General features: G+C 44.7%; 1 protein-coding gene across 15 annotated transcripts in view; it reads right to left on the bottom strand.

Moving 5' to 3' along the window:
* Positions 1 to 27371, bottom strand: part of NCOR2 (nuclear receptor corepressor 2) — a 412272-nt gene extending 384901 nt beyond the window's left edge. For 13 of the 15 annotated variants that reach the window (XM_073313441.2, XM_073313453.2, XM_073313455.2 and 10 more), the window contains exon 1: positions 17763 to 18225. The gene's annotated coding sequence lies outside the window, so the exon portion shown is untranslated. Of the gene's footprint in view, positions 1 to 17762; positions 18226 to 27351 lie in introns of those variants that run through there. The other 2 variants (XM_073313442.2, XM_073313454.2) reach the window with 2 other exon arrangements.
* Between the last annotated feature and the right edge of the window lie 466 nt (positions 27372 to 27837).

The raw sequence follows: 27837 nt of genomic DNA, 5'->3' as shown, positions 1-27837 counted from the left end.
TATCCCGATGACAAGTTTCTGCAACACGATGAGTGGGAGATTAAAACTGGGTCTCTTTAGTAAGTGATAAGCACAGTCTCTACTCCTGAGGCAGTGACACACACAGAAGGGGTGGGGGGTGGAAATCGGACAGGAAATAAAAATTTATTTGCATCCCAGTTCAAAGCTGTAATTCAATGGACCTGCTTGTCCAAAGGAAAGATCTACGCTCTACTGGCTGCACATTACCCATTCCAAGAGGTGCCTCCAAAGCAGTAGCAACAAATCCACAACACCTTCAAAGAGCCAAGGCAAGTACTCCTTTTCTTTTTGCGAATACAGACTAACACGGCTGTTACTCTGAAAGGCAAGTTCCAGTAATCAGTGTTGCCAGCTCCTGCGATTTTATTCATGAGTCTCACAATATTTGGCACTTTTCTTAAATCCCCAGCTCCTGGAGACATGGGACTACATGAGGATCTCAGCTTCCATTTAAAAACAAAAAGTTAAAAATAAAAAGAGGAAGTTTCTAGCCCTTAGAGGCATAGAGAAAAAGCTTGAAAATGCGAAACCCAAAAGGCTCAAAAAACAGAAGGCAAAATTATAAAGAAACCAAAAATTTAAAAATTACAAGATCCTCAAAAATATGAAGGTATCCTCACTATTTTGGGGCACTCGGCCCACGATTCTTGAAGGCCTGGGGTTGCCAATACTGAGTAATCCACCTAAAACGTTGACCAAAAGCCACCACTGATTGTGGCTATGGATAGAAAATCCTGTTTAAGGCTGATTTGAGGAGAAGCATGTGTAAAATTCCGCCCAGTAACAGGCAGGCTTTTGTCTACTCAAGTTTCTACACTGCATTGATCACATGGGGTTTGGATGGACAGCTTAAGGGGCTTGGGTATAGCAGCACTGTCTGCCACCGTGTGCCTGCCGTGGCCTGGCTTTTAATGGAGGTTGAACAGCTGAAATCCCTGCTGCAGCCTAAAGCTCCAGTCATTGACATGATAATTAAACCCAGGAGAAACAGTCCAAAGTAGCAATACCTTTAACTGCTACATTGGGAGGAGGAAACCCAAAGACACACACAACTTTTCCAGGGAGCATTGTTTTGTTACAAAATCCCGGATTAAGCTGGGTTTTAATGACAAAAAAAAAAAAAAAATCAGGAGTGGGAAAAGGGAAAAAAAATCCCTGAATTATAGGGCATAACCGAAACCGGAATTCTTGAAACTGCTACTTGCCTTCATCTGACTAACGGAAGGAAAGCTCAAGATGGGTTTCTCCCATCAGAATTCACCACCTCACCTCCTTAGCCCCGGGGCATCTCAGGGTATGTCTGCATTGCAACAAAACACCCATGACTGGCCCGTGACAGCTGACTCTGCCTCACAGGGCTTGGGCGGCGGCAGGGGGAGGGTGTGGGGGGTGAAGGTCTCAGAGACCATGCTGCAGCCCAATCCCAAATGTCCACACTGCAATTTTACAGCCTCACAGCCCCAGCCCAAGGCAGCGGACACGGGACAGCAGCGGGTGTTTTACTGCAGTGTAGACATACCCTCAAAGGCCACTAGGCTGGGAAAGGACTAAGAGACAAGAGAAGGGGAAAAGCATCAACCACCTGCTGTCTCAGGTGCTAAAGGCCAACACCGGCTTTGGAAAGAAACGTGACCTGCTGTAGAAACTGTGCAGAGAACTCAGCCATCACTGGGGAGGTTTAAGCCAGGCAAGACAATGGAGAAGTTTTGTTCAGAAATCCATGGGTACAGATTTAGCCGGGAAACTGCTCTTCCTTAGATTAATTAACCAAAGTTCGATACAACAGAGGCCCCTTACCATGTCCACAGGAAGAGCACTGAACTACAGTAGAACCTCAGAGTTATGAGCACCTCGGGAATGGCGGCTGTTTGTAACTCTGAAATGCTCATAACGCAGAACAAAAATGTTATGGTTGTTCTTTCCAAAACGTACAGCTGAACACGGACATAATATAGCTTTGAAACTTTACTATGCAGAAGAAAAATGCTGCTTTTTTTTTTTAGTAGTAGTTTACATTTAACACAGTACTGTGCTTTCTTTTTGGGGGGGTGAGGTCTGTGCTGCTGCCTGATTGTGTACTTCTGGTTCCAAATGAGGTGTGTGGTTGACTGGTCAGTTCGTAACTCGGAGGTTCTACCGTACTTTAACTCTTTTCATTGCTGTCACCGCCCGGGGGGAGAAAGAGCGAGTATTCCAGTTCAGCACAAGGGAGGATAGACACTTCAAATGCCACATGCACCGGGAGAGGTAGCACAGACACAAAGAATCTCTGACAGGACAGAAGCTCGCCAACCTCCAGAAACATTCCCGGCTTGGGGTTCAGTCAAGACAAACACCAACAAAACAACCAACTAGTTGTCAAGTGAGTTCACTTGTCAGACATCTTACAAGCTGTAGGTCATAACTTTTTAAGCAAAAGGCTCCCAAATTGCATCCACGCAGCTGACAGCAAATAGGCTAATTACATGCACAGAAGATGCAGTTGCACATACAAATGAAAACACCCATTTTGCTTCCTCATATGTGCCCATCCTGATGGGCAACTCAGATGCCCCCCACCCCCCCCCCTTTTTTTTTTTTAAATGTTGCCACTTAAAATTCAAAACCTATTCCTTTGACACACTAGATATGTTAATCCATTCATGGAGTTAGCTGTGACATGAACAAGGTTTAGCAACATAAATGCAGCCCAGCCAGGCCACCACAGTAGCAACTGAAAGGATGCATGCTGACTCTAAAAGCACTCAGTCCAGTTCCCTTCCCCAACACAGCAGGGTTTCTATGTAATCTACCAGCAACACGGGCAGCCTTTTTTTTTAAATATCAAGTTTAGTACAGCAGAACCTCATTAATCTGCACCAATGCCTGGGAAAACCACTGCAAGTTACTGCATTTTGCAAATGAGCAAAGCCATTTAAAAAGGGAGGGCAACATGCCACAAGCCGTACTCTGTTCATTTACGATCAATAGTCGTTTAGTTATTTACTACACTATGTTGCAGCGTACTGGAGCCTATCAGTACAACTACTACACCCTCGTTTCTACAATCTGCTATTAAGTCTTTGCTGGGAAGGATGGGAGAGACCAACTATCTGTGTATGTCGAGTATAAAGATGAGCACTTTAGCAATATTCCCCGACACTGGTAACTTTAACGCAAGTTCTCTGGGGCAGGCACCGTCTTTTCATTCCTGTTTGTACAGCACCTAGCACAATGGGGTTCTGCTGCATGATTTAGGCTCCTAGGTGCCACTGCAGAACAAACAATAAAATACCACGGTGTCTGAAGGATCTTCCCATGATCAGCCCTGTCTGTCCAACAGCCATACCCAACATCAAGAGAATTTTCTGATGGCTTCCAAGCTGAGGCAGAGGTTATGGGGAGTTTCACACCTGGAGTAAGGGTCTTGCGACAGAAATGCTCCTTGAACAAACAGGGACTTCTCTGTCTCTTTGGAAGTATCAGAAGCAGAGGTCAGAGTTTGTCTGGGTAGTTTTATGGCTAGTGTTGAGCTAATAAAGAGTTCAGTGACAGATTCAATTCTAAACCACTGGAGTAGAGCAGCACGTGTAAGAGTTAATGAGACTTGGAATATTAGCAGGACTACGCTTCTCCTTTATGGGACAGAGGCTTAATGAGACTAGAAATCGTTAACTCAGAGCAAAGATGCACACGATGAGGGAGAAAAGTGACAAATGCCTGTTTGGGAAGTGTAGCCACAGCAGCATTCCTGAGCCAGCCAAAAGATTCCAGCCAAGGACAAGTCATTGTACCCTGAGCAGATGGCACAGACACACAGCAGTATGACATGACCTCTGGCAACCCTGAAAGAGGTAGACTGTGGCCTGAAGTCACTGCTGCTCTAGGAAACAAGAAATATGCTCTACGTGTACCCACTTCCTTCAAGATGCATATCAGAGGGCTCATTGCTCCGATGCGCCACAAACTACTGTGGCATCAGATTACACTGCAGGTGCAATTCAAGATGCTGGGTTTGATCTACTGTAGAAAGGTCTCCTTGGGTTAAAGCAATACAACCCCCTAGTAGGGACCTAGTAATACCAGTATAAAAAAAACAAAACAACAAAAAACTTAATACTAATAGAGCTATCCCCATGCAAGATCCCCAGCCAGACAACATCTCCCGTGATGCACCAGGGTCTCCCCTCTTGGCAAAGGGAGGCAGTGCATCATTTAGGTCCACCAATGGCTATTAGCCAAGATGGGCCAGGATGGAATCCCTAGCCTCCGTTTGCCAGAACCTGGGAATGGGTGACAGGGGATGGATCACTGGATGATTCCCTGTTCTGTTCATTCCCTCTGGGGCACCAGCATTGGCCACTGTCGGAAGACAGGATACTGGGCTAGATCTGACCCAGTAGGGCCATTCTTCTGTTCTTATCATAGGACATGAAGTCCAGCTGCAGAGACTGGCCCACAGAGAAGACTGAGAACACGAGACACCCAAACAATAACTCCCATGGAGGTACTGCAGCAGCATTTCTGAGAAAAACTGAAAGAGTGTTTCAGTGTTGGGGCATTCCAAAATCATCTTTTCACAAAAAATTTTGATGACACTTTTCAGGAATATATTTAGTCAAAACCCCAATTTTCCACTGAAAAACAATGAACTGGTCAAAAACTTTCCATCACATTGTTTTTAACCCCTGTGCTTTTTTTCCCCCCTCCTTTTTGGAGTAGGGCTCGGTAGGCTAAGCGGTTATGGGCTAAGGAGTGTTTTACGGCTGACACTGTATTATTCTGGCAACAGATCTTCAATGTTGCATAGGTCTGTACGCCACGATTTCAAGACAACTGCACTGTGGCCATTGAAAGACTAGATTCAAATTCAATACAGTGAAACAGACACCCATCTCTTAAAGAGGAAGTCTCAAAAGTATTCCCCAAACATAGTAAGTACAACTCTACTCCACCTCTCTCAGAAGGCTGATGTTATGCAGCCGATTTATTTAGGTGGATGCCTTAAGTGGCTGCTTTAAGACAGATTTCACTGCTATGAGAATCACTACACCTGCAGCTGCCTGTGTGATGAGAATACACAGGGACTACAGAGAAGACTAGGCTGACTGCATAACAAATTGGTCTGACTTTTCAATGCGTACAAAAAATTCACTTGACAAGGCTGCATGGTGAGGCCATTGCATTTCCATTTTTTCCTCCACCTCCAGAGTGACGACCTGGAACTCATCATACAACGGGCCTGATTCTGTTCTCATGCCACTAGACGTTAAGAAGTTACATAAGCATAGAACTGGTGGCAGGGTTGGGGGGTGTGGAGGGGAAGAATCAGGCCCTAGGTTAGTAAAGGCTTTGGGCTTGCCTGCACTAGACTTTACCTTAAAAACACTAAGGAGTCTGGTGGCACCTTAAAGACTAACAGATGTATTTGGGCATAAGCTTTTGTGAGTAAAAAACTTTCAAGGGTAATTTGCACTCCATGCATCTGAAGACGTGGTGTTTTACCCATGAAAGCATATGCCCAAATAAATCTGTTAGTCTTTAAGGTGCCACCAGGCTCCTTGTTGTTTTTGGGGATACAGATTAATAGGGCTACCCCCTGATACTAGACTTTGTCTTGAGTTAATTAATTGCCAGTTAACTCTCAAGGCACTTAATATGTTTGTGAAGGCTGATGTGTGTGGACACTCCTCACACCTTTGCTCCAGGCTACAAACACTGTTTGCCTTAGGGATCAGCAAAGAACAAATGTTTGTAACTTCCTTGATCACATCTGTAGGGAGTGTCATCCATGCCAGCCTTTACAAACATGTCCCAGTACTTTGGCAGTTAACTGGCAATTAACTCCAGGTTAAAAAGTCTAGGAAAGCCACATTTGTGAAGTCAACCTGTCATGTTCGGAGCTACAAAGGTCCCCCCATGGAACCATAGTTTTCAAATCCAGCTAGGTGTCTTTTTTCTTAAATGTATCTGTGTAGCTCCAAAGCTTGTCTCTCTCACCAAGAGAAGGGGGTCCAATAAGATAGTACCTCACCCGCCTTGTCTCTGGAGTAAGACGGACACAAAATACAAATCAAAAATCCTATCAGCTATGGCAAAATATGTAGATTAGCCAAGGAAAGCACCTGCTTAACACTATATGGATGTCCAAGGACGCGTGAGGAGCAAATCCTCCCCCGCCCACCCCATGATCATGAATGTTATCTTCATGAAAGGATGGTTTGGCAACTAAAGTGAAAGTCATGGGGGGAAATCCTGCACCTCCCCGCATCAATGGTGCCAGAATTTCACTAAGGGAAATCATGAGATCTGGGTATTATGTGTAGCTCTGCAGCAGACTGTAACTTGGGACTCTCCATTTCTCAACCTTGGTCTACTCGTAAAAGCTTTGCAGGCATAGCTATGTATGTGAGAAGTTTGGGGGCGGGGGAGGGGGGCAGGAAATCACACCCCTAACCAACACGGCTACACTGGCAAAAAATCAAATATAGATGCAGTAATAATAGCAACAAAAAAAATCCCTGATTCCATTCGGGGAACTGGTTTAAAGCTATACTGGCGAAAGAACAGTTTTTCCAAGTATAAGTTGAATCTCCACTGGGGGTGTTTGCTAGTATAGCAAAGACAAGCCCTCAGCTTTCACCGACCTAACAGGGATGCCAAGAGTTTTAACAGCAACATTTGTAAAAAAAGTGCTTTGAGATTTCCAAAAGGAAGATGCCCAGAGTACACCTCATAAGAATTACCAGACTGGGTCAGACCAATGGACCATTTAACCCAGTACCCTGTCTCCAACAGCGGCCAGTACCAGAGCTTCGGGGGAACAAACAGAACAGGGCAACACTGGCGATATCTTTTCTGGGCTTCTGGCAGTCAGAGATCTACAGTCACCCCAAGCAGGGGTTGCATCCCTGACCATCTATTTCTAATAGCCATTGAGGGACCCATCCTCCATGAACTTCTCTCATTCTTTTTTTTAACCCAGTTACACTCTGCCATGAGATGTGGTGATGGCAATCAGTCTGGTACAGAGGCTTGATTCAGCAACAGGTTACATAAGACATTTAGTAGTTCTGCAATTTCACATTTTAGATCCTTCAGAACACTTGGGTGAAGAGCTCTGAGCCTGGTGACAAGACTGTTTAATTTTATCAATTTGTTCTAAAACCTCTCCGACTGACACATATCAGTATGGGACAGTACTTCAGATTGGTTCACCCAAAAAGAACAGCTCTGGAATGGCAGCAAACCTTGGAAGCTGTGCCCCCAAAGACCCACGAATAAAAGTGGGATATGGATGCACATCTTAAAGAACACCACTTGCATCAACTGGTGGGTTTCTTTATCATTCTCTCCTATAGCACTTGTTTAGAACAGTCTCCAAACACAGCCTTTCATGTGGGTTACTTGCCAAAGCCAAAAACTTCAGCCACTTCTGAGGCCAAAACAAAAAACAAACAAACACAACACTTCCAGCCAACACTTCCGATAAACATCATCACCACCACCATTTGCTTCAAAATAAAAACAACGCTTCTCTACATGGGAAAGAGGAGGCGTAACTGATGAAGTGCCATGTGCCTCACAGCCTTCATGCTTGTGTGTTACATAAAATCTCCACTGACTTGCATCACAATAAAAAGAAACTTTCTTTGCTCAGTGTAACGGGCAGAGAGGGCAGAGGCAGCTCATGAGAGCAAAGGCTCTTGTCATCGACAGCAGGTGAGTTTCTAGCTTGGGTGTGAAACATCCGCTTGCCCGTGACACTCTGGTGTCACAAGCCACACATAGGCAGCCAAACAAGCCCCAACAGCAGCCAGACGGGGAAACTTCAGCAATGCAGATGGAACGGTCACAAGGGAGCAAAATGAGAAAGAAATTAGAGTTAAGTGCCCAGTACCCAAAGAGATAATGGGAACCAGGGAACCCTTCTGGGAACAGTAAAGGAGCTCTGGCTAACTGATCTGCCACCAAGCAGATGTATTAAATTAATTTTATTTAGGGTTTATCTACTTTTTTTTTTCCAGCTTATTCAGAGTTTTCCCAACTCAAGACAAATATTCCTAAAACAGAGGCTTTGCTGCAGCTTTCAATCATCTCTCTTGTTGTGTTCCCCCTCTCCACCCAGAACACCAGCATGGCTTCACGGAAATGTGAACTTGGCAGGCCCGCCTGCTTTTGTCTACAGGTACAGCTTAATGTGCTGCTGAAGCAAAACAAGTCTGCAGAGTTCAGTGCGGGAGGAGGAAGGGAGCAGATCGGTGACCTGGAAATAAAGCTGAGAATCTGGACTGACCTTACATTCATGGAAAACAAAACTCTGGAGGAATTTTCATACTAGATAGAGGGGGGAAAACCCATTAATTATCTAGGGACAGTTTTCCTACGTTCCAACAGGTCCTACAGCAAACAATTAACTCTGGAAACGTCCTGAGAGCACACTCCTATGCAGCAGTATACCACTAGTTATGTGCCCATTGTTTATATACCGTATGTATAGTTTAATTACTCACTTGAGTGAGAGACAGTAATGCTTAACTAAACCAGCTCCTAATAACATCAGGTCAAAAAAAGCAGAGGAAGGCACAGGACCACTCAAGCTCGGGGGTAAACACTTATCCAGAGCGGTGACGTATCTGCCAACGTAGCAGCCAGATGTTACCACCACTAAACAGTGCTCTAGCCTGTATTTGTGAGGTACCGGAGGTAAATATTCTAGAAGATTATAGAGGCCAGAGATAATGAGCAATTTAAAAACAAAACCAAGCATCAATGTGCCACAGAGAAAACTAGTCCCATAAAATGGCTACCAGTTACATTTTTATAGACTTTTGACCAAAAAAAAAAAAAGCGTTGTTTATAATAGCTTGTTAGAAGCTTGAGTAGTTAAGTTTTTCTCTACCTTTATTTCTCTACCTTTATTTCCCTCTTTAGTCAACACCGTACTTCTATGATGCACACACAATTATAGTTTAGAATGGAGTGAAAAAATAACATTTTTATAAAACTCCCATTCAATTTCAAAGAAAAATCCTAAATTTCCCATTACAGCTGTTCCCTTTTCTGCCCAGAGACTAGGCTTAGAAAGAAAGAGAGCATAGTAACTGAGTTCTAGATGCCCATCACTACCAGACAGACACACATGGCACTGAAGTACTGCCTCAGGTCAGACCCACTTCACTGTGCTTTATAGATCTACGCAGGGTGAAGAATTCATCCATTCATCCATGTTACGGCCCGAGCTCTGGAGAGGAGTGCCAAACCCCACATCGAACCACCCCTCTCCCCACCCCATGCTTTAAGGAAGTTTGTATCTCAGCTTTGCCGCTGGAGGCCACTGCTGATGCTGTCCATACAAGGCTCTCCACTGCTAGGTCAGAGAACCGGCTCTCAATAAAGCCCACACTACGGGTTATTATGTAAATCACTCTCTTCCACAAGGAGAGGATAAACCAACGACACTTGGCTAGATATTAACCCAACAGCCAGCATCACAGAAAGGAAATCCTGTGGGTCTCCCTGCCTTGGCATGTGTATACACGCTCAGCTCCAGCTGGGCCTGTGGCTAACAGAGAATACTAGAAACATCCTCTGCCTCCCCCGGCCTCCCCTGCTGGGAAATCTCCTCTGGGAAGGGTCCAGTCACTCTGGCTAACTTTGGTTGTCAAGGCTTCCCTTCTCTTCCTCCTGACTTTGGATCCCTCATGTCCTCCTCTATGCGTCCTCTCAAGGTAAACACTCTTCAGCACATTTCTCCCCACTAAGCCTGAACCCTTTGTCCTCAGCCACATTTAACACCCCCTGCCCAGAGGAGCCCTACTGCTCTGATCCTGCACCACTGACGCTACCAGGAGCAGATCCAAGCCCTCTAGCTTCAGTGGGGACTTTGCTGTGCATATGGATTCCCTCTTCGCCTCCCCAATTCCACAGCTAATGAGGAGACACTAATCCCCAAACATTATAGCACTGCTCCTGGATATCGGGTCACTCTGCTTCGGTCAATGGTTCCACCTCTGTTCTCAGACCCCTCCTTAGAGGAGTCACTCAGGCTTCAATACTGCCCCTTGCTCAAGCTTTTTCCTGCTTGGCCGCTTTCTACCCTAAGCGGACTTCTTGGTGTCTAATCAATGGCTCTGCCTCCCTAGACACCGTCCCTGGCGTCTCCATCAAGCCAACTCCCATTTTTATCTCCACATCTGTGCACTTCGGTCTTCAGGGTCAGGGCTTTAGGCCTCAAACAGCCCTGCCCTCCTCCATGACCCCGTCCTCCTGTATTCTTCTGTACCGCCCACTTTCCTGATGTAATCATTTTTGACCTGAGCTCTCCTCCTCCTGCTGCTCCTTTCATCTCTAATGTCTGCCCCCGGCCACTGCCCAACTCCCACCGCTGCCTTCACCTCTTTAAGTAGCTTCCTCGCTCTGCTGCCGCTTGCCGCCTTCTACATCACAAGAAATATGGCCCCACCACACGCACCCACTGGCTCCCTATGCATCTCAGAAATGCCTCTCTCCAGGGATCTACTCCAGACTGCTGCAATCTTCTTGCCTCCCTCTGACTTCTTCCTCTGTGTATGCCGGCAACAGCTGCCCCTGCCCCCTCTGACCTTTCCTCCCCTGTAAATCTAGGAGCCTCCTCCTACAGAGCTTCTACCATCTTTCCATCTCTTCTCCCTCAGACACCGGCCTCAAGACTGAATGCTTTAAATCTGTTATACAATATCATCTTCTACAATTCATACACCTCTGCTGCCTCTGAAGTTTTTGTGCCACAAAGTGTCCTGGGATAGAGTCTGCATGAAAAATCTTATAGAAAACACAGCTGCATGGTATTTAACAGCACCAGCTTTAGGATAGCTTCTTTTAAAAGGCGTCACACCGTTTTGAAGAGTTTCCTTGCACTTAACAGCAAGCACATCCAAAGAAAGAGAAAAGAAAAGTTTCTGCCAACCCTTCTAACTCAAACATTATGGCATCAGGGATAAGAGAAAAATCTTTTGGCTGACTAAAGAGCCATGTAGGTTCAAATCCAAGCGTAAGTTGATATTACCTATAATTGGTTCCCGAGCCAAAAAACACAGACAAAAAGAAAAAAATAAATGGAAGGCATTAAACAACCGATGCATTCACTATTCTTGAAAACGTCAGTGTTTTCATTTAAGTTATTTTTTTACATAACCTTCAGTTTCATGGCTCATAAAATTAATTTGGAGTTACTTCCCTTCCCATAACGAGCCAGCGCTGTTCTCCTTTACATTAGCTAATGTTGGTTCAGCATTCTGAAAATAGAAAGTGCTTCATCGAGCTAAGTGTTATCATCATCGCCAGGGTCACCCAGGAGGCACCTCACCTTGGCACTTACTTCGACGCCCGTCTGGTCGCCCTTTTCCCCTCACAACCCAGTTCTCACGAAGAGCTGGTTTTTACTTACCACATAGGCTGACCTCACGACATCGCTCAGAGCTGTGAAAAATTTTGTGCCCTGAGGGATTCTTCCGTCAACCTGGCAACTACCTCTCAGAGAGATGGATCGCCTACACAGACAGAAAAACCCCCTTCCGCCTACACTATGGCATTACAGCGGCACAGCTGCAGGGCCGTAGCTATTACTGTGCTTCGTCGACAACAAACTTGACCGGGCGCCTTCGCCCCTTAACGGATTTTGTGATCATTGGGCAGTTCACCTGAGGATGTGCGGCAGAGCTGGTGTACACACACACACACACACACACACACCCCCAAACATATATATAAGTGGTACCACTCTATTTTAATATTATGGTTGGGGTATAATCATAATGCCTTTTTTATAACAGAGACTTTTTTGAACTTTAAACACACACACACATATTTCTGCCTCAACAAATAACGCAATTGAAAACAAAAAATTCTTTATTAGTTTTTTATTTTTATTTTTATTCAAAGAAAAAAATGTGAGGGGAAACCTCAGCATGAAGTAATATTAACAAAATGTCAGTTTCTTGTTTGGATTTTTATGAACTTGTTTGCGCTTTTAAATAGAGCTATAAAAATGTCATAGCAAAAAATGTTTAAAAACAATTTATGCATAAAGCTAACCAAACAATTTCAACAGGTTTCCACCTTTGGCTCCCAAACACAACAAAAAGAAAAGGAGTACTTGTGGCACCTTAGAGACTAACCAATTTATTTGGTTAGTCTCTAAGGTGCCACAAGTACTCCTTTTCTTTTTGCGAATACAGACTAACACGGCTGTTCCTCTGAAACACAACAAAGTGTCATAAAAATTTAAATACCCTCAAAGTGTTTGCATAAACTTACATTTAAAATTTTAGTTTCATTGTTATACACTTTTCTTTTATGTTATGTTAAAGAGAAGTATTGATGGTTAAAATCTGTGCTTCTAAATAGTTAATTTACCGGTGATAATTATTCCACTTTTAACTCTAAAAAGCTTGGTAAAAATTACATTACTAACTCTTTTGCTAAAGCAGAGTACTGTCCAGCCGGGGAAAGCAATACACCTCCTCAGAGAAGATTGTAAGCATCTATTCTAGCAGTTAAGCATTACATTTAGAATATCAGTAATGCACCTCAAGTAAAAATTAACAGCTATGCAACTATTTCAAAAGTATAGCTTGAGTTATAAACTACTTGGTCGCCATTACATTGTAAACAATGTAAGTCGATCTGTGTATTAAACCTGGGTTACTGAAAACAAGGAGAAATGTAAACAAAAAAAACCTAACTTTATTATGTTAAACTAACTAGCTGTTTAAGGTTGCATCCGACAGACCAAAGACACGAAAAGAGATCATCACGCAGCCAAACATCTAACAGCACTCACTATATCTTCAACTGACTTACTCTGAAGCCTTGGCCCTCACTTAACCTTGCAGGCCTACATTTCCAGTGGTGTCTAGTAATTTGGTCAGAACAAGACCATTTGGTTTGGCAGGAACAGGATCAAGTGCTAAGTATCTGAAACTCGGGCCCCTTTAAAAATCTCAAATTGGGCACCAAAAATCACTTTTGAATATTGTTTATCATTCCACCCCACCAGGAAATAACTACAATAATCTCTTCCTTCTCAAAGGCTTGGAGGATTTGTTATTAGCTTGTCAGTACATTTTAAACATGTAAAGTGAAACACAAGTGCTAAATATTATTACCTTTATTCAGGTTTCTTGTCCAATAAATTAATTGAAAGCAAAACACTTGCTCAGTACAGCAGTGTTCTGCGATCACACACATTCATACCGAACTCTGGGTAATCTACAAGAAGTTATACAATAATACATGAAGAAAAGGAGGACTTGTGGCACCTTAGAGACCACCACATTTATTTGAGCATAAGCTTTCGTGAGCTAAGGTGCCACAAGTCCTTCTTTTCCTTTGCGAATACAGAGTAACACGGCTGCTACTCTGAAACCAATTTTACATGAGAAATTATTTACAATACAGCCTCAAATACAGCAAAGCCTTGTATGGTATAAAATGCAATGACAGTTCATAGCTACCAGAACAATATTGATTGACGGTCTCTGTCCCAGGCAGAGCTGACCAAGCCCATCAAAAGCACTTAACTCCATTCGTGTCCCCATGAGACACTGTTGCATAGGGGTTCTCCCTACCATAGGGGGGCCCCCTTCTTTGTACCACAAGTATCACATTTCCTGCATCACTTTTCTACATCCTGCCCGCATTTCCCTCAACAGAAATTCTCTTAGCTGGGCTAAGGTTTTGGCAGCCCCAAAATATCCAGCAGTTTTACATTTATGACATAACCTCAGAACCTCCTTTTTCAGTGTATCTGGTACAACCAGCTGGTTTCTCCTATCTTTTATGCAAACTCTCATCTGTCAATTCTGAGATTCCCCGCTGTGACCAGAAAGCTTTTACTGTGGTATTTTGAGGGGATGCTACATTCGCCAATGATTTTCTAATCAAACAAACACCATTCTAAATCAGGATCCTCTCTTTGGGAAGCTTTTAGTTGCTCCGGGGTCCATTTCTGAAACCCTGCATCCTGTGCTCCAGGGAGTGAACCAGGAACCCTTTGCACTTCTGCAAATGAAGGGAAGAGACGAGATAGCCATCTCTTCCTGAGAACACTCATTCCTTTGAGTAACCAATTCCTTGCTCTCCCGCCTAAGGCGGTGTTTGCCATTAGCCTCCCAAGGAGGCCATCAGCATTACCATGATTGGGTCCACAGCTGTTGTGTGTCTATGAAGTCACAGCATGGCAGTTTTTCCAACCACCTGGCAAATGGCCCCTTAGGATTCCTGAATCTAAAGAGCCATTGCCAAGACGCACAGTCTATCCTGACCCATATAGATAAGTGGTGAAAAATTTCCGATAGGAATTCCTGACAGTGGTTAAATCTATCACATGGTGCACTAATTCCTCTCTGGAGGACGTAGACAACTTCTGCAATAAACCATTACCCTCTTAACATTTGTGTTCTTATGTCACTACTGTCCCCAAACCGGGAGCATTAGTGACTGTAGGCAGACCAAGACAGGAGCAATCACCAGAGCCCTTTTCAACTCTAATCACATTTAGTGTGTCCTTTGGAGGATCCTCCTCACCCCCCATCCCACTTTCTGTGGGGATTCCACAGGGCTCAGATCCTGGGTCTCCTTCTCTTCTACCACTCCAGCTTAACTCTGGGAAATTTCAACCACAAATTCAATTACCAACTCTATGCGGTCAACTCACAGATCTACCTTTCTACTCCAGATCTGTCTCCTACCCAAAGGGGGAAAAAAAACACTCTCCCTGTCTCTCCATCTCCTGGTGGATGTCCAGTCACCAGCTCAATGTGGCTGAAACAGAGATCTTAATCTCTCCCCAACTCACTCCCTGCGACCTCCTTTCTCGGTCACGGTGGGCAATACCACCCCCCCACCCATCCCCCTACATACACACACATTCATCTCTGCAATAATTCACTGCATTTATTTGCTTCTGATAGCCCAGGTAAATTTTCCAAAAGCACTAACTGTAACTCCACATGGATTTCCAGTGTAAAGCTGTCATATATTGTGCTGCTCGTCTATAGTATTTCAATTATCTCAAAACTCTGGAAACAATCATGCTTACAGCAATCCCCCTCCAGGTAGGTATTACATCCATTATACAGCTGGGTAAGCAGAGGTAGAGAGAGGTTAATTGACCTCCCCAAAGTTTCTTAATGAGTCAGCAATCAAGGGCGGAGAAGAGAGATCCTGGCCAATGAAGTGACTGTTTTGCAACTGACACCAATGGAGATTGGACTGCATGAGGTGATCCTAACTCTCATTCCCTGGCTTACAAACTTTTATTAATATCATGCACCTATTCTTCTTCAGAGCACACTGCAAGCTAACACTGGATATATTCTCACCCACCCTTACAAATCCTAGGCTAGAAGCAAATGGGAACCTCTATCCAGCTATGCAATGCCTAGAAGTCACATTAGCATCTATACAGATTTATCAAGGTTACCGATAATCAACGGCAGATAGCTAAACCTTAACAGCTGGTGTTTTCCTGGCTCGCACACTGGAGCGGAGGTCACAGAAGCATGCAAATCATAAATGCACAGTCACAGCAAATGAGATTGGGGGAAAATAAAAATCAGAGATATCACCTGCCTAAAGCATCAGCATGTTTTTTGCATACAAAATTCTTTAGCTGAACACAAAGTTAGGTCAGATCACACCTTGACTACAAATAGAATAGTTTGCAATCCTACCAAGTACCTTCCAATCACATGCAGAGTATACAGAGTTTACTGCAGTAGAAACAGGGCTAGTCTCACTGGGTCAAAATGTAACCCCTAGCCCCAGGCACAAGAAACCACAGGAGGGATAGACAGTCATGCAGCTTCTGCTGCTCCAGCCAGTCTGGCGTGAGCCGCAGTTGGCTTCGCCAGAGAGAGTCTGCTCTTTGTGCATTGTCAGGGAACAAGAAGAGCACGGTCAGGAGAGAGAACAGGAAATTGCCTTTTTTGTCAATTTTCATTTTATCACTCCAGAGATTACCGTTCAAAAGTGGAATGTACACTTGTTGCCCACAGACACCATCAGACCAGCCCTGTTTATGCATCAGAAATATTTACATATCAGCCACTAAACTCAACATTTGCAGGTAAGTGGGCTCAGTATTCTTATTTCTATATGGATGAGACCTGCTCAACAGTGGCCGTAACTGCTCTCTTGTCTCTAACACCTCTAAAAATATGTAATGCATCAGTGAGAAACTTTATTGGGTCTAGATTTCCACTTGGCTTTGACACAGATTAGTGTCTCTGGGATCTCATGTAGGCATAAAGCCAGGAGCTTCAAATATACATGACAGTAACAGTCTGAAAATAAACAACAACAACAAAAGAGCAACACACAACCGTAGAAATAAGAACTATGGATAAATATTAAAGGACAAAACAAAGGGCCAGCTATTTACATGCACATCAACAATGCATCTTACATCACAGGACATGCTGCCAAGTCAACTGCATTTCCCTATGTTCCGCTTCCAGTTTCAAAATCACTTCAATATCTTTAATAGACCTTAAAAATAACTCCCTGGGGTCCATGAATTGCAGTTCCCAGCAAGAATGTCATAGGAAGCCATTTGAAAGAGAGAAATCTGAGTGGAAAAGGGAGGGGACCAGCACTTGTTGGTTGAAGGCACAGAAGTGACATAAGATCACAAGGGTAAGAGCAGAAGAATCAATTTACCAAAGCAACTTTCCAGAGTACCACAGAGCGCAGTTCAAATTAAAGGAAAGCCTGCAGCATTCCCGCTAGAGGAAGCTTCGTTGTCCCTTGAAAAATGTCCTACTTCAAAGCAGCTTTCAACTGTAATTTTGATTTTACACAACAGCCACTCAGTTACACAGAGACACACCCACACACACACCTGCCTAAAACAAGCATTCCTCAGTTCATTTGCTCCCACAATTCACAATGATCTGCTTTGGATTCTGAGCCTATTAATAGTTCTGTGTGGTTTCTCCTCTCCCTAGCTCATATATATTTCAGCTGGGGTGTGGAAGGGAGAGCAGAGGCCCTGCCAGTTCATGCTTTTCCCTCTAGGATGCTGTATGGGCAAGTTCCACGCTGTGTGTGCAGATGCCAAGCCTTTCTCCCCAGTCAATGCACCCTGCCAATTAGCAAGGGCTATAACGAACTCCTCTAGCCTTTCCTCACCCCCACCTCATCCTTCCATTATGGAGCATTTGCGGTGGGGAGGAAGATCAATGACATCGACCTTAGGGTGGGGAGACTAGTTCACTCTCACACTCTCCCCTAGGGAGGTCCTCCTTTACAAAAATCCTTCCTCTTTCTAAAGCAGGAGTTAGCCAAGCAGTTGCTCAGCAGATAACCCCCCAGGTCTCGCTGCGGGGAATCCCAGCCTAGACGAGATGGGGCTGATCGCGAGGGGGGGGGTCCTGCCACCCCGGGACATGCATACCATGTTTTAGAAAGAGCGGTCAGGCAACAAACCAAGATCTGGGGCAGGAAGGGCTGCCCGGGAAAAGTCTGAGTTACCCTGCGCGCTTTGCAGACACACGCCAATTTTTTTTTTTGGGGGGGGGGAGTTGTTTGGGGTTAATTTTTTTTAAAAAAGGAACAAATGCATTTAAAGTGACTTTTATCCATTCAGCTCATTCTGGCATGCAAACACCCCCGCCCGCCCCCATCACACACCAGCCAAGAGGGATTCCCCCCCTCCTCCCCCTTCTGCTTGTTTTGGAGAAAGTAAGTCTCGGGGGGGGAACCCTTCCCCCCCTTACCTAGTGCCTCTGCTAATCGCTTCTTCTTTCAAATCTTCCTCCTTCTTCTCCCCTAGTATAACGAGGATCCGTAAAGTAAGAAGGGGGGGGGGAGTTTGGGAAGGAAATGAGCAAGTGTGTGTGGGGGGGGGAGAGAAACCAACCCAAATATCCCCTGGATCAATTGCTGGAGGAGGAGCGCGCGGCTCGGTGTCTCTGCCCTTCCATCTGCTGCGGTGTTTATAAATCCAGAGCCTGGCGGGAGGGGGGGGGGGCTCTGTTTTCCCCGGAAACCTCCCCTCTCCTCTCTCCCTTTCTAAGATGTCTGTCTGCGGCTGCTGCTCTCTTCTCCGGAGCCTTTGCAAAGGAGCAAGTTTGTGATCCGCCTCTGGCGGCGGCTGCCGGCTGGCTGCTCCTCCCCTGCGATCCGGCGTGGGGAGGGAGCGGGGGCAGAGAGCCTGCGAGCAGCGATCCCCCCCCCCCCCGCAGCCCGGCTTGCACCAGCCGACTCCCCGGGTTCTTAAAGGGGCCGGGGCGCGAGACTCTGCACCGCGCTGCAAAGCCGCCAGCGGCCGCTGGGCCCCTTCCCCCGCCGCAGCCACGTTCCCTCTCTGCGGGCAGCCGGGCTCCCTTTCACCGGTCGGGTTTTATTTTTCCTCTCCCGACGCAATTCCTTCGGTTTTTTTGTTGTTTTTTTTTGGCAGAGCGGGAGGCATTGACAGACAGCAGGGCAGGGCCCCTGCTACCCACTGACCTGCAATAGACACTGGGCTGTTTTACAAGGCTGAAATGAGACTTTGCAAGGGGGGGGGGGGGGAATCATAGGATATCAGGGTTGGAAGGGACCTCAGCAGGTCATCTAGTCCAACCCCCTGCTCAAAGCAGGACCCATCCCCAATTTTTGGCCCAGATCCCTAAATGGCCCCCTCAAGGATTGAACTCACAACCCTGGGTTTAGCAGGCTAATGCTCAAACCCCTGAGCTATCCCTGCCTCCCTCCCCAATCTGGGAGCCAATTCTGCTTTTTTAAAAAATATATATATATTGAAAAAAAAAAAAAAAGTCTGGTGGATATTGTGAGCCCTTCGTTTGGGGCCCCAATGCTGGGTTTTTACTCTTTGTTCCGAACCAACCTCCCTGAAGAGTTGCAAAAAGCCTCAACACCAAGTAGTGATCAAAACCTGCAACTTCAATAGCAAGCGACCAACCCTGATTGATTACAAAGGGGAACATGCAGCACTGGGCCCTGAGAAGCCGGCATGTGGTTACCTTTAGTCCCGCGTTGCCAGCTCTCCTGATTTCATTGCACGTCTCATGATAGTTGGTGTTTTTCTTAAAGGCCCAGCTCCTGGGGAGTCCAATGATTTCATGAGATTTTTAACTTTCTAAGTACTTTTCTAGCCCTCACAGTTGCAGAGACAAACCTTGGAAATGTGAATCGAGTGCATACTAAAAGCTAGGAAGCCAGAGAACCTTTTTTTTTTTGGGTAGAAACCTCCTTTTATTAGTAAAATAATTATTAAAATAATAATTACAATAAAAATAATTAATAACACCTAGCTCTTATGCAGCACTTTTCATGAGTAGCTCTCAACCCTTCACAAAGGTCAGTGAAAGTCGGTCATGATTTTTTGGAAGCATGACGTGATTTCTGAATGCTTGTGGTTGACAATACTGCTTTACACACTATTGGGGCTACTTGCAAGCGTGTTAAACGTGTATGTGTCTGCAGGATAGGGATCTAACTCACATGCATAAGTATTGACAGAATCGGGCCCATGGTTGTAATAATATTTCCAGACACAGTCTGTGATTCTGCAAGCTTCCTCCGCAAAGAAAACCCCATTTATTTCAGTGAGAATTGAGGCTTCTAATTAACATGAAAAATCAATTCCAACATGTCCAAGTAAAACTTTTGCATGTGTTTTAAGAAACTAACAGTTCACACAAGGTGTTAAAGGAGCGTTTCAAAAAGGTCTGTCCGATTGCAGTTTATTTAGTTTGCCAGTTTTTCCTATTTGGTCATTTCCTTTTAGCAGGCACAAAACCTTTCTGTATAAAGATACATCACAGCTTATGCTGGGGGGAGGAGAGTGAGGGGGGAATGCAAAAGAGGCCTTAACCATTGGACTGATTACATTGCTTTATAGTTTCCAAACACACCTCTGTCAGCTGGTGTCAGATTGTTTTACAACAGTTCAGCACATCTGCAGGGAGAAGTGAAAATCACTGCAGAATTTGCAGGCAAAAAAAAAAAGAAAAGAAAAGCATGCCCCTGTTTAAATAACTGTGTAACGGGACAGGGGGGCATAAACTTACCTACCCCAGGAAATTCAAGGTTATTGTCACCATCCTCATGAAGTTGTGAGTGTGAGGGAGGAAACTTTAGGACTTGATTTTCACAACTGTTGAGTACCCACAACCCCATCTGAAGTCAGTGGGAAATGCAGGGTCTCAGCACCACTGTACAGAATATAATGAGAGAAATTCTGCCCTGGAATACATGCATTTATCTTCCATTGCCTTCAGGGGTATCTAACAATCAACTATAATAATACCCAGCTCTTTACAGCACTTTCCATCAGTAGATCTCAAAGCACTTTACAAAGAAGGTCAGTATCATTATCCCCATTTTACAGACAGGAAAGCTGAGGCACAGAGAGGCAAAGTGACTTACCCAAAGTCACTCAGAAAGGCCAGAACTGGGCACTTCTGTCTTGAATCAGAATTTCCTGGTTTGGTTAGTTTGTGCCCCAAACTGGACATTTTGGAAAACCCAGGCAGTTTAACAAAAATTGAAATTCAGAACATCCCAGAGTGAGGAAAAAAGCCCACTTCTGAATCATCTCTTCAGCTCATTCCAATCAATTGGAATTAATCCAGCCCACCCACCATCTGCCAGTTTTTCCACCATTATTTCATTTTCTGGTGCTCCCCTCACCCCCATCTTCCCTAACTTTGGCCCCGATCCTGCAATCCACAAGGAGTTCACAGCAGGAGCACGGCTTGCATGTGTTCCTCTGCCACAGGCCAGCACAATCAGACATGACCTATCATCATTTGTGCCAACATGTTGTGGACCTCTAGAACTAAGAGCATAAGTCTCCATCGCTTGAGTTAAACAGACACGGCTCTATAGCTTGGGGATGTACCAGCCTCACATCCTCTGTGGACCAAGCACAGACGAGAGTGGGTAACACACCCTGACCAGTAAGTTACTTACAGCAGCTGGTGTAGCATGCGGCCTCTTAATCCCGGGCCTGTGGTTTCCTGCAATATTAGCTACCACTGAGCACATTCAGCTCTTAACAATTAAACTAAATTACTGTGCCATCCCGGTCATTCATTATTTAAAATGTACACGTATCTGTCATTTTTACGGCCTGACCCTGCAATGATCTCCGCATGGTGCAAGCTGTGAAGAGCTCACGGCAAGATCTGGGCCTAAGTCTTCACTTCGGAGTTTTCCGGAGTAAGGATAGCGGGATTGAACTAATCGTTAGCAGACTATTAGCCAACTCAAGCGGACTTTTGTGAACTCTTTGCCGTTCCATCTTTAATAAACTCAAACTCCTTTACGGAAATATTTAAAGCAGCTCTTTTCCTTTGCAAGAAATATAGGGGTTGACAGGAGTTTGGACCGGGGAGTTTTCCCACCCACTTTAATGAAAGACAGAGCAAGCCCATAATGTGTTAACTAATTTTTATATGGCTTTTCTGTGATACGCTAGCAGCGTCTTCTGCCAACTTTACTTGGATCCTAATGTCAGCGAGGCCCTGATCCTGCAATGAGTTTTACGTGAGCATAGGGGTCTGCCAGCTGTTTTTTTCTCCTGCTGATAATAGCTCATCTTAACTAATTAGCCTCTCACAGTTTGTATGGCAACTTCCAACTTATCTGTATGTATATATATTTCTTCTTACTATATGTTCCATTCTATGCATCCAATGAAGCGGGCTGTAGCCCATGAAAGCTTATGCTCTAATAAATTTGTTAGTCTCTAAGGTGCCACAAGTACTCCTGTTCTTTTTGCGGATACAGACTAACACGGCTGCTACTCCAAACTCCAGGGACTTGCGTTCTTATCTCAGCTCTGCTGCTGGCCTGTGCCTCTCTGTTTCCCATTCTGTAAAATGGAAGTAATGAGACTGACCTCCATTGTAAAGCACTTTGAGATCTACTGATGAAAAGGGCTAGGTATTATTATTACTCAAGAAGCCAGGAAGAGAGTCCCTCTGAGGTCCCAATCCTGTAATGTTGGGACCTCAGAGGGACTCTCTTCCTGGCTTCTTGAGTAATAATAATACCTAGCCCTTTTCATCAGTAGATCTCAAAGTGCTTTACAATGGAGGTCAGTCTCATTACTTCCATTTTACAGAATGGGAAACAGAGAGGCACAGGCCAGCAGCAGAGCTGAGATAAGAACGCAAGTCCCTGTCCAGAGCGCTATCCACTAAGCAACGCTGCCTCACTAGTAGAGTTGAATGGGAAGTGATCACCAGGCAGAAATGTGAGGGGTCAGCATCCTCTCCCTTAGGACTCAAGAGTTAAACTTTGGAGCCCACTCCCAAAGGTCAGCTGGGACCAGATTCTCAGCTGGTGTAAATTGGCATAGCTTCATTGTAGTCAATTGATTTTCACCAGCTGAGGATCTGTTTCCCCACTCCCCCCGATGTCCTATCTCCTTGTCCCATGTCTACCTGAGGGCTGGCAGCTCCCTATTGCAATTTCCAAAGTTTGAAGCAAGGTCAGGTGGCCCTTGCAAACCACCGTTTCCTTCAATTCCACTTAGGCATGCAGCAGGCAATGCTGTTTGAGTGGCTGAGATATTGGCATGCTGCATATTCAGCAGCAGTAATTGGATTTCCGCAGAAGCACTGGGGTTTATCTGTGTTGTTTCTGCTTCTTTCAAGTAACTTTTGCTGCATGAAAGTACCTGCTGCGGGGGGAAGGTGGGGGAATGAGCTGCAACCTGTTTGGAGTATTCCTTCCCTCACTGCCCCTGGCAGGCACTGGGTACAATCGTAACAAAGGAGGGGTACTTTCCACTACTCAGGAGCAGTCTCCTCACGTTTCTTTACAAGATTAGGCAACACTTTATTTGACTTGCCTCTGTAAATTCTAACCCAGAGTAAAAAGTAAAGCTGGAAAGAGGACCTGGCACTGGAATCTGGATCAGATTCATTTCAAGGCATGATCTGGTGGGGATTTAGGTTTGACAGTGCCGGGGGCCAGGTGGAAATCTGGCAAGATCAGACATTTGAGAGATTTCATTATCTTACACCAAAATTTAATTTAAATTTGACGGGGGTCTCTCATCGTCTATGGGTGTGCTTATCTGGAACGCTCCTGCAAATCTTATGTGACTGTCCAGCTACCAAATACACAGTCCACAGTCACAAATCGTATTTAGCTATAATAGTGGGTCCAAAAGCACCATGGGATAAACTCCACTGTTCACACTTACACCAACTAAGAAGATTTGGCCTGTGCTAACTTGCATAGCTGTGTAAAGAAGAAAGTCCAAGGGCTTCCCCACTGCCACAATCTCAGTATGGTGTGTGTATGCATGCGTGTGTGTGTGTATATATCTGTGTGTGTGTGTGTGTGCATTCGTGTACGTGTGTATATATATCATACACACACACACATGTTTAAAATCTGGGAGTCTATGCATGCCTTCTTTGGAATTCTTGTTTGTAAGTGTTAGTCTTGCAGAATTAATATCTTGTGACGCAAAGTGGCAGTTCAAATCCCCTCCTCTCGCAGATGCAATTATCTTTGAAGATAAAGGACTCAATTTATCAGCGTTGCATTCTGGGGGGCTTATGCTCTAGCTGATTAGCATCCGTTGTCCTGTAGCTGTTTTTGCATCTGTGGCATTTCTCAGGGACTTTTTTTGTGTGGCTTAAATGAAAGTCGCCCCTCCTGTAAAGGTTTCACATATTATTTTACAACCAGGGGGAGTCAGCATTTGAGTTCGTGGTGGTGCTGGAAAGAACAATAATATAAAACTAACTTTAGAAAGCATTAGAAGTTGGAAGTGTGTCTCAGTGAAGTTCACCTAATCCTGCTAGGGCAGAGACTGTTGCTGTTCGGTGTTTGTACAGCACCCAGCACCACTGTCCCATACCATAATATAAACATTTGCTAATGTGACTACTGTAAGAATAACAGCACCTCCCAAAACAAGAGGGCACGTTCTTTACAGAAATAAAAATTTTATTAAAGTTAATGTTTAAAATCAAATTTACACAAGTTAAGAGGGAAGGTACTGTACATCTGGGGTTGGGGTTGGGTTACGGGGGATTGCAACTATCAGTTATAAGGTTCACGAGGTACATACATATCACATAACCTGCATAGATCCAGATTGGGGTGTGGGAGTTTTTAAAATGTCAGTGGATAAATGGGCTCAGGTACACCACCCATGGAAAATATTAAGAGTCCAAGTCAGTATTGGTGTAGACAATAAGTACATAGGTGGGGTGCGTCCCTTGTTTTGTCAGGGAAGGGAGGAAGTGGGTTATTTCCCTGGTCGGCGTTCTTGGTTACTCAACCTGATACTGGAGGTGTCCAGTTCGGTGTAGATGTCTCTGGACCACCTGATGGTGTTGGACACCATGTTCTACACCTTTTAAGAACCCGAACATCTGACTGTCTAGAAACAAAGGGGATCAAGCCAGTTCCTGAATTCCATATAATCCTTTATCACTGCACACAATTTACACTCTCCACCCAACCTTTAAGTTGCCCCCCACCACAACATTACTAGGCTAGAATTCCCTGGATGAAATCCTATGGCCCGTGCTATGCTGGGCATGTGTTATAATAGTCCCTTTCTGGCCTTAAAAATCTATTATGTTACATGCTTCTTAATGTATTCTCTTTGGGGAAAGATACTGCACCTATCGATGAGTTTGTAAAACACCCTCAGTATTGCCAACCACAAACATCCAAACATAATGAGTTAAGCCGCCCCCCCACCCCAATAAGACGGGCTTACCGATTAATTTTGGTTTCTTTTTAATTTGTGTTCTTGTTTTTTAAGCCTTTAGGCTTCATGTTTTCAAGCTTTTCCCCACACCCATGAGAGTTAGAGCGTCCTTTTTCTTTTCAATGAAAGCTGAAGCTCTGAAAGAATGACAAGACTCCAGGAGCTGGAGCTTTAAGAACAACACAGAATATCATGAGACTTGTGACAAAGTTGATAGGGTTGGCAGCACTGGTACCTAAAAAAAGAGGTCCCAATCTTGGGTGGGGTCTTTGGGTGCTACAGTAATATAAATATTAAATATAACTTGCATGAATATGGTTGTACCAACTCATCAAAAGTATATTCGCAGTGCAAACCTATAGATAGCTTGCACCAACTTTCCACAGCATTTCATTTCTAAGCTAAAGTTGATAGCTATTTCATCAGATAAAATGGTAATGCAACATGCTTCTGAAATATGGCACAGAAGGGGATTTCACAGACTGATTAAGAGCTGGAGACCTGCCTTGAATATGGAAAACACTCCAATATGGGAATACAACTGCCCTAATGGCAGGCCAAATACAAGAAACTGGGGCATTTTCTTGGGTGCACCTAACTGCCACAGGAAAACTAAGTTAAATGCAAAATAGAAGTCACCCTTGCTATGAAACCACTCTCCTATTTAAAGCTTAAGGAGGAAGGTAATTACATTTAACACAATTGCAGCTTCTAAATTAAGACACATGATAATGGACTTTATCTGAGCATCAGCCCCATAGAAAGAACGTGCATAAAACCATTACCAAGTGGTTTACAGCAACCCTTTGTTAACATGTAGGACTTTTCTTAGCTGGGGAATTCTTCTGCTGTTTAATATTCATCATGGCCATGGCCCAAATCCTGCAGACCTTACTCTGGATCTCTATTGGAACAAGAACTTCAGCATTTGGCCTGTTAAAGGACTAGAGAGTGGTAAAGCAAAACATTACAAGGACTTCCACAAGGGAAAATGGTTCAAAACGCTTGCAGGTAGCTCTTGAGGCCTTACTGACATCTACACTTAATGGTCTTCAATTTGATTTCACACGAGTGAAGCTCATTCTGTATTTAGGGCGGGCACACCCAACCATGTACCGTACCTAAAGCTAGAAGCAAGTCGAGCAACTCTTGGGTGCTCCAGCATAAACATATGCTAATTGCTAAAAGCTGGGCCTTTTTTTCCCTCCGGCTATGCAGTGCATGTGCAATGACTCTTGCATAGACTCTTGCATGTCAATGAGTCTTGCCTTGCTGAGGTGTGCGCAGGATTCCATCACAGCTGCAGAAAGACTCATGATGCCACAGGTATTTCTACAGGTGCCTGTGACTTTTGTGTCATGGTGCATGCTATTTTTCATGGCTTTTCTGGAAGGCTCGATATGGTGGGCACAACTGGGCCTACACAATGGCTGATGCAGTCAGGGCCGGCTCCAGCTTTTTTCCTGCCCCAAGCGGCAAAAAAGAAAAAAAAAAAAAAGAAAACACCCCCAAGCCTGGTTGAGCTGCCGCTGAAGTCCTGCGGAAGAGGAAGAGGGGGACTGCAGGGCCCGCCGCGGAAGACCCAGACGAGCCGCCCCGATGACGGACAGCATGCTGCCCCTTTCTATTGGCTGCCCCTGGCACCTGCTTCCTTCGCTGGTTCCTGGAGCTGGCCCTGGATGCAGTGCCACTTGGTTTGAGAGATCCTTCTAATTGTGTGGTTGACCTATTTTCATATGTTTCTATGCCAGTGGTTCTCAAACTTTTGTACTGATGACCCCTTTCACATAGCAAGCCTCTGAGTGCGACCCCCGCTTATAAATTAAAAACACTTTTTTATGTATTTAACACCATTATAAATGCTGGATGCAAAGCGGGGTTTGGGTGGAGGCTGACAGCTCGCGACCCCCCGTGTAATAACCTCACGACCCCCTGAGGGTCCTGACCCCCAGTTTGAGAACTCCTGTTCTATGCCTATGGGTGAAAAGGGTGTAAGTGGGACTGAAGTGGTCTATAGCACCGGGGCTGAATTCCACCCACAGAGAAACACTGAAAGGCATAATAATATGTAGAACTTTAAAGCAATAAAATAAGGACTGGTCTACACTTAGAAGGTCTACTGCAATAGCTATGTGGGTTAGGTCTGTGATTTTTTTAGGGACATAGATAACCCCTAGTGTAGACTATTGCAATTATATGCATCTGACTGTGCTTATAACAGTACAGCTTATGGCAGTATAATACTACAGTATAATACAGCATAAACTATACTGGTATAAACAGTTATCCTGGTATAACAGTGTGTCCACACTAGAGGGTTTTGCCAGTTAATTATACCAGTATGACTGTACTGGCAAAGCCCTCCTAGTGTAGACAAGACCCAAGTGTGTTAGTACCAAAGGGGAGTCAGACTATAAACAAATTGTAACCTGTTTACAGCATTCCTCAGTCACGGTCCAGACAAGGAGATGGGCTAAATGACATAACGGGCCTTTTTCTATTCTCAGCGTCCATGGTGTATGTGTTTTTAGTAGGATGGAGTAGGGTGGAAGGAAAGTTGCCGGAGGATTATGACTCCACGTTGGGTGCTCAGTCACTCCAGCGTCCCTTACCTGATCCCCACGCAGCCTCTTCTATTTGGCTTTAAAAAAACAGCTCACACCATTTTCCATGTCTGCTTTCAAGCGGGCCATGACCTATGGAAACAAATGATGCGACGTGAACATAGCACTCAAATCTGCGCTGTGAATGAACAACTGACGAGATGCTGGCAGCTTGATACTAATACGGAAATGGTCTGAAAAGCAGCACAGCTGTCTTTGGCCAGAACACACATCACAGGGGCACACTCTCAGAGTATTTCATTGGGCATTTTACTAGCAACAGACAGTTCTGAGTTCCAATTTGCTAGGCTACTGTGGACAGAAAGCCAGAGTCCTAACAGCTTGTGGCCATTAAGGGAACCATGATACTAGTTCTCAAGAGAAGGTGTTTAATCTTTTGTTTCCGAGACCGATTCCAATATGACAATTACGGCTTGTCTACGCTTGCCATTGCCTCGCTCAGGGGTGTGAAAAAACACCCCCCCTGAGTGCAGC

The sequence above is a fragment of the Lepidochelys kempii genome, chromosome 15 (genome assembly GCF_965140285.1).
Source record: "Lepidochelys kempii isolate rLepKem1 chromosome 15, rLepKem1.hap1, whole genome shotgun sequence".
In the NCBI taxonomy this organism is placed as follows: Eukaryota; Metazoa; Chordata; order Testudines; family Cheloniidae; genus Lepidochelys; species Lepidochelys kempii.
This window is presented reverse-complemented; position numbering and strand designations above follow the sequence as displayed.